The following is a 14,792-nucleotide window of genomic DNA, read 5'->3' on the forward strand; positions in this document are numbered from 1 at the left end:
TGATCAGACAGTGGAGAAAACAGGAAGAACAACTCATTAAGATGCCAAAAAAAGAAGAAGGCCTTAAGAGGAAAGCCTGCAAAATGTTTAAAATATTGATTTCTTAATTTTGGGTTGGAAAAGTGGGGGGTGTCATTTACATGGGGGTGTCTTATACATGGAAAAATATGGTAGTTATTGAGCTTCGATTCCCAGTACAGCAATAGGCACTAAGGATAGAGTATAAATCTCATTCTCAACCTTTAAGGACTTGCTGGTCTAGTGCAGGTAGAAGATAATAAATCAAGAAGGGTGAGATAACTCCAAATGGTCACAATACAGTCTAAAGTAGCTACCAAAATGAGGTATTATGAAGGTCCAAAGTGCTAAGAGGATTCAAAGGAGTGATGTTAGGGATTCGGAATGGAAGGTATGATTCTGTGCAGACCACACACAGTGCAGTATAGATTTTAATGTATAAGAATGAGAATGAGAATGAGAATGAGAATGAGAATGAGAATGAGAATGCGAATGAGAATGAGAATGCGAATGCGAATGAGAATGCGAATGCGAATGAGAATGCGAATGCGAATGAGAATGCGAATGCGAATGAAAATGTGAATGCGAATGAGAATGAGAATGAGAATGAGAATGTGAATGTGAATGCGAATGCGAATGCGAATGAGAATGAGAATGAGAATAAGGAGGAGAAGGAGAAGGAGGAGGAGGAAGAGAAGGAGGAGGAGGAGGAGAAGAAAGGCAATTTCATTTGAGCGTGTACAATTTTATTAGTTACTGCTGACATGTCTATGGACACATAACCAGAAGGGCACTTCATTCATATCCATATCTGGTTTCTTGCATTAATGATTCAAATAATTAATTATCTAATAATAATAATGAGAAGTTTTGACAAAAGAAGCAATTTTTATGGTTTGTTTGGTTCTTCAGAGGAATAAAGGCAGTTTTGGAAAACCTCTCTTGAATTTAAAGAATAAAACAAACACACAGGAGGGAAAATATCACCAAGGATTAAGAAAGCTCATGTGTCAGGATCAGAATAGGAAACATGAAGAGGCTTAGCAAAATGAATGAAAGAGCAGTTTCTTCTTTTCTGCCCCTGAAAATACACTTAAAAACTGAATCACAAGTTGAGGGGTAAAATGTAGGCCATTGTATAATCAGGAGAGGTAGAAAAAAATAGCAGCAAATAGGATTTTAGTTTGGTTTTTAGAGGTTTAAATAAGGCTGATGCCGGGAACATGATGAAATATATTTCCCAAAGGAAAAATATTTTGGCAGAAAATCAGAATCAGCCTAGAAATAAATTTTGGAAAGAATATAGCAGATGTATTCATTCATTGATTTATTCTCTAAACATACTTTGAATGACTATTATAGACCAGACACTGAGAGGGAGGCATGGGTAGAAACAATGACAAGCCAGTGAGGTCTCCCTCAAGAATATTCTATGGGTGACTCACAAGGAAACAAAAACAGCCAATAAACATGGTGACATGTATTGTGAAACTATGTATGGGCCACTAAGGAAGTGTGGAGAAAAGAATTCTTTATCTGTCTGGGCTGTCTGGAAAGGTTTCCCAAAGGAGAAACCATCTTGAACTGGGATGTGCGGGATGAATAGAAATTGGCCAAAAGGGGAAAGTGGGGATAAATATTTAAGGCAGGGGAAAAAATAAGAAACAAATCATCAGTAATAGTGTTGCTGATAAGATTCACTCTTGGATGCTAAAACCAGTGGGTAAATGCTTTAGAACAAACTAGACTTACACAGTCTCAAAGTGCTCCCACAAAACATGGATTAACTATAAAGGCAAAGATAGCAATTTTATAGTAGAAAAATCCAGCAGCAACCACCTTCTAATAGTTGAAGGTAAACATCACCAGTAATAAGACAAATCAAAATCATGAACCACCTGATATGATTCACTGAGAACACACCAAAGAACTTGTATGGCATATATGTATAACCTATAGACACAGACAAGGGGGTTAAGGGCAGGCTAGATGAGGTCAATGGGGGCGGGGGGAAGGTAGACATATGTAATACTTTCAACAATAAAGATTAAAAATAAAACATTAAGGGGAATTCAGGAAATATGAGAGAAAGTTTAGACAGAAAGCTTTTCAGCAAAGTCCTTTTATTTTCTACTCACAATGACATTAATAATCAAATATTATTCATGTTGATTTCTCAGCTTGGTGTGAATGAGTTTCTTTGCCTTTAATTGTTCAAGTGTCAAGAATACAGATTCAAGATCTGTTTCAGGAGGAGGAAGAAACAAAGAGAGTCTTATGAAGTCAAGCTTGTGTCTCATCTTGAGGGACCCATCCTTTGTTACCCAAGACCATTACCAGACATAATAACTTGTTACATTATCCCCTTTCTCATTTGAATATAAGAGGTGGGCTGTCTCTTTTCTGCTACCTAGGTTTTATAAAGTAGCAAGCAGGCATAGTTCTTGGGAGGTTTAAGATATAAACCAAAAGAAAATGTTAAGTTCACCTTCTCATTCCCTGGTTGTAAATCATGCACTGGAGTGTGCCATGCTGTTCTAGTGATAGTATCGTCAGTCCCTTGTATTCACAAATGAAAGAAGCACTGGCGCATAAAAAGTGGTCAAGCAGAGCTGCTCATGGGACATGTGATACAAACTCACCTACTTCATAATTTTGTCCTGAGTGAGCCCTGAGTTCACAGCAGAGTCCTAACAGCAATATGAGTGGGCTCTCTCCCTCAGTTCTGCTACTGAGGATGGCAGAATAATAGAGCCAACATCACTTGATGCACTGCCTCTCCACCAATGGTATGAGTGGCTGCAGTTGGGATGCAGAGATTGACTATGGGGGTTGGTGGGATTTTATAACAATTACCAAAAACTAATTTTCATTCAATCTCCATTAACTATGATGTGCTATATATTAAAAGTATTACTTACCAGGGATAATTTATTCATGACCTTTGGAATATGAGGGATTATCTTGTCATGTATTATCATACAAAATCCTCTTTCTTCATTATCTAATAGCAAGCAATTTTAATAGGCCTCTGAAGTTCTATTTGAAATATTCAACCTAATACCAAATGCCTGCAAACACACACCTTGTGCAGAGGAAATGAGCTGCTTTTCTTTTTTCCTTGAAGATCCTGGCTTTAGATAAATAAACTACTAGGTGATGTGAAATGTTGAAAGCTATATTTGGGTTTCAACCCCTTCATTTTGAAGCAGAGTTCAAGTTAAGAGGATAGTTGGTTGTCCTAAGTTCATGGGCAAAGCAGAGGCAAAGCTTTGATTCACAGTGAGTTTCTTGCATACTCTGTCCATAACTCTGTCCTGCACATTGACTTAGTGAGAACAGGGGTTTAAAAGCAACTACTGTCTCACAAACCAAGATAGGAAAACCCACACAAGGGTGAGAGGAGGTAGTTCATAACATCTACAATGACTCGTGCTGTCATCTAATACTGTGCTGCTAGGAGGTGAAGTATTTGGTTCTGTGGAGAATAAAAGAGGTCTCTCTGGATTCTAACATAGGCCATCTTACATGTGTGTGGTTAAGGAAGTGTTTATTCTTTCAACAAATATTGTTTAAATACCTACAGTGTGCCTACCACCTACAGAAATAAAGGTAGCTGTTTTCTAGAGATCTTGGGGCTGGGGTGGGGAACTCCATTTCCTACCTTCAGGTTTCTATGAGAAAAGACTTCACTTGTTGTCTCTCCACCCTACACACTCACATCTTCCCAGGTTGGGCATGATCTACCTCATTGGAACATTTCAAAGAAGAACTTGGCATAACTCAGCTCCTTATTCTTTTCCGTCTCTTTGGAACCTATCTGGTCAGCTCTTGGTCTTGTGTTACGCTTAACAATAAAAGTTTTGCTCTAATGGGTCGGGGTCGGGGGGGGGGGGCAGCATGTGATTTCCTCTTGATGCTTGTGATCAGAACTATGGATCCAATATGAAGGCTCAGTATAATGAAACCCAATTTGCCTCAAACCCATGTGAAGTTTTCTATTAGATTTATTAATAATAAAGGTGGCTGACATCAGGTGAAGGAGGGCTAGGTCAACTTCTCTCTGACTCAGGTTTCTCTTGTAGAAAAGATAATTCTATCTGTCCCAATTGCCTCACAGGCTCTATATCACTCTGGCCTCTACCTCTGTCCCCTCCCCTATCACATTAATGTACTTCAAATTGGTTCCGTATTAGTTAACTATTAAGCTCTTTCTGTGTTTTACTGTATTTGAAGAGCACATGTCAGAGATTTTGGTGCTGACAAGGCCCCCAAGTATAAGTTTTAGAAGCTTCAGTTATAGGATGTTAGTCCCACAGAAACCCAGGTAGGGACAGGGAGAAACTTTCTCTTGGGGTAACTCTCATAGGTCTAATCATTTCCATAGCAGGGGCTTTGTTAACAGACACTGAGGCATTGGAACAAGAGTGCCTGGCAGCATGAGCGTGAAATATGCTTGTAGAAAGAGCCATTCTCAATGGAGGATGGCCAGGGACATGGGAATCAAAGGAGAAATGGAAATTAGGAAAGTTTAAATACACTGAGTGGGGAAAAGTAGACTTCATGTTGGATTGCTACCATTGCAAATTTCTAAACCTTAGAAGACTCTATATATCAAATGGAACTTTCTGGGATCCCTCTCAGGTGTGATCAAAGTCCAGTGCCCAAATTAACCTTTGTTTAAAAGAAAAATCTCTCAATTGAGTTTAAATTTATAGTTGATGGTCTCCTTAAGCAGGCATTGTCTACACATCCTTTGGAGCTCAAATAAAAAATTTCCCCATATACCTACTTCTTTCAAATATTGAATCTTTGCTATATTCTTTGGCAGCCCTAACTTTTAGGCTTCTTTGACTAAGATTAGGGCTTGAGGACTGGGAATTCCCTTTCTTTCTTTCTTTCTAGGTTTGCAGCAGGACTAGTATAATCTCTTAAATTCTAATATGTCTTTGAACTCTCTAGAAAGTGAGGTACATGCTGGAGTTAAAGTAGAACTAATACAACTCCAAAGAAACTGCCTGATGGACACAGGCTGTGACTTCTAAAGGACCAAACTCTATTCCGGCATTGAGAAAACAGCTTCAACTAAACTCAGCAGAATACAAAAAGGACTTAATTTTCATACCCAAGGACAAGAAATTTGATTTTGGACTTTAATTACTTTGAATTTTTATGTATTAAACCATGAATTTTCAAGGAGTTCTAGTCTATGGACTTATTTTCTCCTAAGGAATTTGATCCTGGAAGGGAGTTTATATTTAGGTATTAAGAGTTTTCTTATTGGGTTAATTTTGTTTCCTGGCAATGTGCTTAAACAGAATGCAGGATTGGGAAAATAGGCAGGTAAATTTAAGTTGGCTACGGTGGCCTGAGAATTAGTTTAATTAATGGTATATTTTAGTGGGGAATCAGCTTCACTGTCATCAGCAGCCTGAGGAGGGTCCTCAGTGGAGGAGTGATTGGTATGGGGGAGATCTTTATGGAGGTAAAATTAAATAACCCTAATGGGTTGACAATCTCCTCCCCCAAGGAGAAAACCATATCATTTTGACCATATATTCACGGTTAAGCCAAATAGGTTAAGGGGACTAATGTCGTGGGAATATTGATTGGGAAACATCCTTTATTCTAATGGTTTATGTTTCCAAGGGAAGTGACATCAATCAGTGTAACCTCTTGGTTTCTCTCTCCAAGGCAGATGGACTGAATGATCAGAATGGTGGGCTAGGGAGAGGAACTGGGGTGCTCAGGTCCTTCTTGATCTCTTTTGGGGATTTCTTTGCCTTAAGAGAACATGTGTTCTTCTCTGCTCTTGGAAATTTTTTATTTTGGCTCCAAAGGATGTCTAAACAATGCCTGCTTCAGAAGACCATGAACTGTAAATGTAAACACTCAGCTCAGCTTAGTGTTTGAGGCTTCTCTTTGGGGAGGCTTACAGTATTCTCATGCTATTCAAGATTGGGGTGCAGTATTATGAAATATATTGTTGCTTTTCATTTAAACCACAATCTCTGTCACCTCTATAATTGAAAGAGTTGACATTTTGCTCTCTCTCTGACTTGTTGTGCACACTGGAAAAAATTTCTATTTAAGCTAGATGAACTTTGTCAAACTACTTAACCTCTCTCAGTTTCCCCATGTGTAAAATGGGATAACACCTGTGCCTATTTTTACAGAATCATTATAGATTAAAGAGTTAATGGAGACTGCTTAGGAAAATGTTATGTCAGTGTTTGCTATTAACCCTTTATCTTAGTTATCAATTTGTACAAAATTTGGAGAATGGGAATGAGAGATGCTTTTTATTGGGTCTCCTATGAAGTCTAACAATTGGTACGAAGTACACACACAATGATGTCATGGTCCTGGCATCAGTCTAACGGTAGAAACAGACAAGCAAATCAATCATTGTAGTACAGCATGTGATATGTTATAAAAAAAAAGACATGTTCGATGCTTTGTGGGAACTCAAAGATGGAGACAACTGACAATTCAAACGTTACTACAGCTGTACCCAAGAAAAAAATGTGAATTGAAGCCCAGTATTTATCCCCAGAGTTAAACATTCATTTTAGTGCTCTCCTTCCCCATTTTTCTGCCACACAGTGATCTATGCTCTGTCACCACTTCTTGGCTGTCCTCCTGGAGTTCCAGATTCAATCGCAGGTTGGCACAACAGCTGAGGCACACATCCATGATGAGCTGCCAAACCGCCAGCTGAGGGCTGAAAACATCACTGGCTATGTAACAAGGTGGAAAAAATTGAGCTTATTAGAAAAGAAAGGACATTGTACAGCAGATGAGGATTGTGGTTCCAAGTAGTGGAAGCTATCTCAAAATGATTAAGCAGAAAAGGAATTTATTAAAAAGATATTGAGCAGATCACAGGATAATTGAAAGCAAGGAGATGCTCCAAACCAGTCTAGTGAGAAAACTGCAGCTGAGGCCACTGCATAGGAGACAGAGCAACTTGGACCATCACCACTTGTGCACCAGGACTTCTCTGCTCCTGCAGCGATGCCTCTTCTACCCCAGCAAAGCAATTTTGCATCTTTTACAGCCAACACAAACCCCAAAGCTGGGCATTTCTCCTCTAACCTTGCAATGCAGAAACAGAAAAATCGATTCTGTAAGATTCTTCTTTTGCCACTACTTATTTTCTGTAACAATTTTGCAAAGGTGCAGCCAGCTGGTGGAGTCCAGTTAACATACCTGAATTCCAGTGACAAGGAAGCTGACGAAGCCAATTTTCTGGCTTTTCCCTTGGGGTGGAGTTAGAAAGTCTTAGGCAGCCAGAAAACATGACAAATGTCTAACATGCACTAAGAGCTTTGGAGGAGGAATGAGGACTTTTAAAGATGATTGAATAATGATTGATGCCATAAATATTGTATGAGGTTTTTCTTTTTTTAAAAAATTAATAGAGGGGGATAAATGGTGATGAAAATAAAATACATTTTTAAAATTAAACTAAATAAATAGAAAGGTTTTATTTTCCTTTTTTCTTTTATATGTAAGTTTGGAAACAGAACTCAGAAAAATAGATGCAAGGGCCAGCACTTCCACTCTGGGTTTCTCTTATCCAACATTCGCCACACAGTGGCCAGCCTCTCTTTTAAACATTAAAATAAATTATTTTGAAGGTGCATTGAGTTACTAGCCGACCTAGGGCACCCACTGTCTTGATATTTCATGGAGTGTCATGGTAAAGTTCTCTCTCTGCCCTTCCAAAGTACAGTGTTAAGGATTCTCTTGTATGAAGAAGATGATGATGGATATTGTCTGATGATCAAAGCCTTTTGAAATCTGGACTAAATTATCTCTCTATCTTATACTACATGCTTTCCCTCACCTGATGCAATGATCGCACTGGACATTATGGCCCTTGATCAAATATATCATTTTATTTGTGCCTCCAAGGATTACGAATTTAGGCCTTGATACCAAACATGTTTTCATGTCATAGATAAGAAACTTTGGTAAAGCTTTCTACCCTATCCTGAGAAACTTCAATACTACCAAAGAAATAATACAAAAACGTTAGCCATTATTATTATTGGTTTTGTTTTCTTCTTTACTTCTCTCATAGTTGAAGTTATACTCAATCTCTCAAAGTAAAACCCAGATGCTCCCAGAGAACACCACCACCACCACCACTGCCTCCACTCTCTCCTCTAACACCATTGTACTCTGTTCTCCTATTATAACACTCATCATAATTTCATGGATTGGTTTGTATTAGTCATATATTAGCTCTTCCCCCTGTCATCATCTCCACTGTGACCAACTTACGAACACATAGGTAAGTTGCTTATTCAAGGCAGAATTTCAGCAACCATTTGTTAGATTGAGTTAGATATTAATTCTTATTTTTGTCTCATCATCTGGCCCTTTAATTAGACATAGACTCTAAGTCTAAAGGATTTTAATAGAATACTGAGTTATCCCTCCACGTAACTTATTATTTTTATAAGAGTAGGGGTTCCTTAAAAACAATACATGTAACAACCTTGGAGAAAGTCAGGAAAGTAAGGTCTCATGGTCCAAAAGAGAGGTAAGATAACACGTTGTGTTTCATAGGGAAAAAAGGAGATTTTCCTGGTCCCTCATAGAAAGATGAGAGTGTGCTAAGAGAGCTGACTTCAAGAACCGAGTAGGGTACAGTTGGGTTGAATTCAGCACCAAAAAGTAGGGCACAGGAAAAGTCTTTGATGGAAGCTGGCCTAGTGAAAACCAGCAGTGCCGGATGGACATTCTCAGCCAAATGCGTCAGTGATGTTTTTTTGGTCATAAAAATGATTGGGTGCAGAATCTGCAACAGACTGATTGGAAAGCCAGCCTCTCCTTCTTTGGCTGTGGAAGGCAAGAGAAGAGGCTGGCCAACTCTGTTCTAAACTTCCTCTGGGGATTTCATGTGGCTTTGCTTTAATTTGGAGAAATGAAGCGTGTCATTGAAATTAAATGCTGAGTTATAATTTTAAAGCTATAATTATGTTCTCACTCTTATGACTATGCCAACGCACACGGAGAGAACACAGAGAAGACTGTCACCACCGTGGAGAAATATCTAAGAGTATAAAATACAAGCGTAGGGGGTTTAGTGTGTTCATAGATAGGCTTACTTCACTGTAAGTTCTATTTGCTATTTATTCTTCCTCTCAGGACCCTTTTGAGGGAAGGATCACCAACTCTTTGGCCTGGAAGAAACTTGGAAATTGCCCATTCATTTAATATGACAAAGAAATATCCTGAAGGCCAATGAGGAAGTAAGGCCTTATAACAAAGTCACAGAGTGAAAAGGAGAAGTAGGAGTGGAATCAGATCTCTTTCCAATTAGTTTTAGGAACTAATTGCTCAAAGACACCAACCTTTGCTTTCCCCCTAAACACCAGGCAGTTTCTTTCAAATTCTCCTTTTCAACAGGATTAGTTCTCCAATTTTAACAGCCATGTTGGGAAGCAACACAATTCTAATATCGATAGATAAAAAAAGAGATAGGCTTAAAAATTTTTTACTATGTCTATAAACAAATACAGCTAAGGAGCTAATTTTTTCTTTGTTACCTTCCTCCCCAATTACAGTCTAAAAATAGCCTGTTATAACCAGTCCATTTTTCAGAATACTAACACTTGTCTTTGCCTCTCTTTAACATTGGACATCTGTAGGCCCTGCTTTGGCTTTGCTCCTAATTACTATACAATCAGCTCGCTCTTCATCTGTTCTTGGCTGTTTAGTCAAATGGACTTGTTATCTCTGCCCTACTGATGATGAGTTGGGGAGGTGGGATAGCTGAAACAAGCCCACTCAGACCCAATAGATAACCTTGTCCAATATTAATTGTCTCGTGACCAAACTATCACTAACCACCCCTTGAAGCATTCCCTTTAAATCCTAATCCCTTATTTAATAAAGTTCCTAAGTTAGCAATCAGGGCTCTATATGGTTTAGGCAGGCAAATCCTATGAGTTATCTTCTTAAACCAATTTTGGGGTCAGAGCTTAGACCTGGGTTGTTTCTTGAGAAGTTATATCTATTTTTTTAAAATATGTTTTCATTGATTTTATAGTAAGAAGAAGGGAGAAGGAGAGAGAGAGATAGAAACATTGATGAGAGAGAGTCATTGATTGGCCACCTCTGCACGCCCCCCACTGGGGATCAAGCACCAAATCCAGGCATGTACTCTGACTGGGAATCGAACTGGTGACCTTTGGTGCATGGGACAATGCTCAACCAACTGAGCCACACTGGCTAGGCAGTTATATCTAATTTTAAGGTTGTATTTGGCAGCTTCATTTGAGGAAAATTTACTAAATAACCTGGTACATAATTTTCTCTGGATACCTTTGTGTTTGAGTGTGTTTTTCATACCATAACGAAGTGGTAGATAATCCAGACATATTGAACTGAATAGAAAACACAACCTAATCTGTATAGTAGAAAAATGTCTGAGACTCTGACTTATTCCGATACATCTAAAAAGTCATAATTTGTTTATTCTTCTCCCTAGTCTCTACTTCTAACCATTTATTTACTACTGGTGAGAACAGGGCCTCAGAAGAATTCCACACTTAGTTTAATGCTCTACAATTGCTGTCTTGAAATGTAATAATTTAATATTTGAATGTGTGCTTTGTTAGTGAAGTCCACTGGCAAAGGAACATATACTTGTATTTGAGCAAAGGACATACATGCATGAATGGTAATTACTTCATATTTGAGTACTTAAATAGACTGTTTTTCTGCTTTTTGAGCAAGGCATCCCACATTTTCATTGCTGTTGTGAGTGAGAGTGGCATATATCTTAGTCCCCACTTCACCTGGGCCATTTATATTTACATATGGCCCTATAACCTTTGTCTTGGCTTGCATCCTACTCATATATCATCTCAATGACTAAGATCCACTTTCTCTCCCTTGTACTAGCAGTTATTTACTCTTCTTTTTAAGCACTTACTCTGTTCCAGACATTGTACTCACTGCTTAACCTTATTCTTATAATCATCATGGTAGCTCTCTAGGATCACTATTCTCATGATCCCTATTTTAAAAATGAAGAAATTGAAAGTTATGTTAAGTAATTTGTCCAAAATCACATGGTAAGTGTTGGAGTCAGAATTTGAACCCTGGCCAACTAAAGCCAGAGCAAAAACCATAGAATCGTAAGTGAGAAATACCTAAAGAATGCTCAACTCAAGATCATGATTTGAGTATTATATGCTTATTAACTTATTCCATTATTTCATCAGGGGCCTTTTCACCTATTTTGACTTATTTTGACTTAAAATATCTTCAATACATTTCTGTATAGTCTGCTAAAATCCATCTTAATGAAGATAATGAGCATTGATGAGATAGATGATAATAGACCACTAATCATCTGCCTTATCTAATTTCATTTTCTTTATTAAAAGTCAGAAGTATTTAAGTAACCTGTTGTTCTGCTTAAGGTCCTAATTTCACTTTAATTTACTCAATCATTCCTATTTCTTGGTCACTCCTTTTCTCTCTCTAAGACTCAGCTTAGAAAACTATACAGATAGAAAGTTCAAAATCTGTAGAACTCAATTTCTAGAACCTGACTCCAAGAAATCATCCATGGTCTTCATACCAATTCTGCAAATATATCCAAAAACGGTTCTCTTCTGTCTAATTCACTCTTTAACTCCAGAAATCACCCACAAGACTCTGCTGCAAGACATTCACTCTTTCCCTTGACTGTCGCACGGGTCACTCCAAGTTCAGAACTTAAAATGACATTTCAGGCTGTGAATGCAAAGCGAACAGTTCCCTTTTCACTTCTTTTCTCATGTTTCCCCACTGCTGCGAAGTCTAAATAAAACCTACACTTTCTATAGTGATCCAGTTAAACGCGCTCATGCAGAGCTGGAAACTGCGGTACAGAACCTGGAGATCTTACGCTGTGCTGCCTGTGGCTGTCACATTGCTGGCACTCCACTGTCCATGATGGAGAAAGTGTGGAGAAGTGCTTTCCCTCTTGCAAGGACTGGAATGGGCAACTCTGCTTAGAATTCTTACATTTGCCTGCCTCTCCCAATGAGGAGCAAATTTTCATCTTTCTTCCCTTATTTATTATCTTTGATCTAGAACAGTGGTTATCAACCTGTGGGTCGCGACCCCTTTGGCAGTCAAACGATCCTTTCACAGGGGTCGCCTAAGACCATCCTGCATATCAGATATTTACATTACGATTCATAACAGTAGCAACATGACAGTTATGAAGTAGCAACCAAAATAGTTTTATGGTTGGGGTCACAACATGAGGAACTGTATTTAAAGGGCCAGAAGGTTGAGAACCACTGATCTGGAAAGTGCAAAATGTAACTATTTTCAGGAGACCGATTTTTCTATGGATCTATTTTCTGTCCCACATGAGTTTTCCTAAAGAAGAAGCTCTTGATTAGCAAGGAGAGAGAATGTGACAGCAGCAGGAGGCCACAGGGAAGGAGAAATGAGGCTGTACGCACACAAGTCACCAGAACATTCATCACCACTGAGTGTGCATAGGCTGTGTCCTCTGGCTGAAAGCAGTTCCACGGAGAAGAACCTCACTTGAGAAGCTCATTTTTTATTTTTATTTATTTTTATTTTTTTGCCATTTTCCAACTTGCTCTGGCCTGTGTGCTGATAGCCTGGCAGTGTTTTTTAAAATTAGAATGATTTTGTGCTAGTTTTTATATGAGGGGCTCATTTTCCATTTACGCCAGCCCTATTGTTTAAGGAAGAGGAAACTCTAGCTCTGTGGCCAAGAGGCAACTACTCGCCCAGTGAAGAACTACATGCTTAGAGCTCTCCAATGGCTGCCAGCCATAGTTACATCACCAAAGCTTCTGGCACCAGCCAGCTGGGAGTAAAGGAGGTGCTGACCCATCATAAATTACTAGGCCTTATCTCTAGGCACAGACAGATCCTTAGGCCTAATGGACACTATCCTCTCTCAGGAGGCTCATGCCATCAAATGCTGAAATATAAGCATCACTAGTCATCAATCACATTCTGATCTTTCACACCCACTCCACTCCCAAACTGAGGTTTCCCTTCCACATCCCCTTTCCCAAACCCTTCCACCGTCCCTCTGGAACACATGACTCCAATGGGCAAGTTGCCTTCACCCTCGGCCTGTTTTGCACAAGTCCTGCCATCTCTTTGCTTTGTCTGAACCCTGTTTCCCTTAGCCAACTGAAGATCAGGGTAGTTTTATCTCATAACAGGGATAGGAGGTGGAATTGCTGTCTCCCTTTCTCTTTGTAGCTAATTCCAGACCATTCCTTTCTCCTCTGAGGAGGACAGAACCCTTCTATTCCATCTTATAGTCCCTCACCAACATTGAGACATTGCTTCTCATTCAGTGAATATTTTAAGCCCCTGTTCATTGTCTTAATGTCCACTCAACATTGACCCCACTCCCAGAAAAGACCATGTCTGTGTCTTGCACAGCCCACTGGTCTCTCACTTCCTTGAATTATTTCTTGATTTCAAATGACCTTAACCTCCATTTCACTTCAACTACCCATTTCCACATATCTGTATGAAAGTGTGATTACAAATCTATGATCCCAAATTTCAACTGAGCTTTCAAAAGTGCTTAACAGTCTAACTTGACTATGCTACTAAGCAAATTTATTTTCACTTTAAAATATAGTTCACATATTCTCCATTCTCCTCATACCACTTAACCTTCAACTCTAATCAACTTCACTACCTCATACCACAGAAATAAAACAGAAGTGATGAAAGGGGACCTCTGGTGTGGCTCAGTTGTTGGAGCATTGTCCCATACACCAAAAGGTGGCGGGTTCCATTTCTGGTCAGGACACATACCCAGGTTGTAGGTTCCATCCCCAGTAGGTGGGGTCATGTGCAGGAAGCAACCCATCAATGCTTCTCTCTCTCTCTCTCTCTCTCTCTCTCTCTCTCTCTCTCTCTCTCTCTCTCCTCCCTCCAACCCTCACTTCCTATCTCTAAAATAAACATTTTAAAAATGTTCACATTTTCTACATGAAAACTCATCTTCCTCTTCTTTCTTCCTGCTTTAAAGAGGAAAGAAGTATCCTTTACAAATATTAAGGTTCCCTCTCCCCATCCCAGGGACCTTTCTATGTTATATCTTCTTTCTCTTAAATTTTAAGTATTCTCCCTTAGCATTCAAAAATGTTCATGAAGGTTTTCCTTGATCCCCATCCACATTCAGCTACTGCCCCAAATTTTCAACTCCCATCTATAGTTAACTTCTTAAGTTATCTACCTAGGCATCCTTAACTTCTCCTTTCACTCATACTTAACATCTAATTTATTGCAAATTATACCAGCTGTAGCTTCAAAATATTTCCAGAATTTTAACTTTCTCACCATGTCAACCACTGCCACCCAGTATAGCTGCTCTCATCCCTTACCTGACCACTACAATAGCCACCTGATTGCTCTTCCTGCTTCCCTACAGCAGCCCCTGTTGAGACTCCCCCCTTCCCTGCCCCCAGTGGCTTCCCATATCAGAGGAAATACCAAGTCTTGACTAAGGGGTTTCAAATCCTGACAATCTGCCCCATCACCGCTATGGTCCTCACTTCCTACCCCTTTTCACTCCATGTCCTTTACTTCTGCCCAACTGGCTGCACTGCTATTTCTCAAAGCTGATCTTGTACAGCTGCCTCAGATCTTTTGTATGTGTTGCTCCTTCTGACTGGAATGTGCTTTCATAGATATTATCTCTCTTACTTCCCATAGGAAAGTCTGCATCTTGATATTTCCCCTTCGAT

Source organism: Myotis daubentonii, chromosome 7, assembly GCF_963259705.1.
Source record: "Myotis daubentonii chromosome 7, mMyoDau2.1, whole genome shotgun sequence".
NCBI classification, from domain to species: domain Eukaryota; kingdom Metazoa; phylum Chordata; class Mammalia; order Chiroptera; family Vespertilionidae; genus Myotis; species Myotis daubentonii.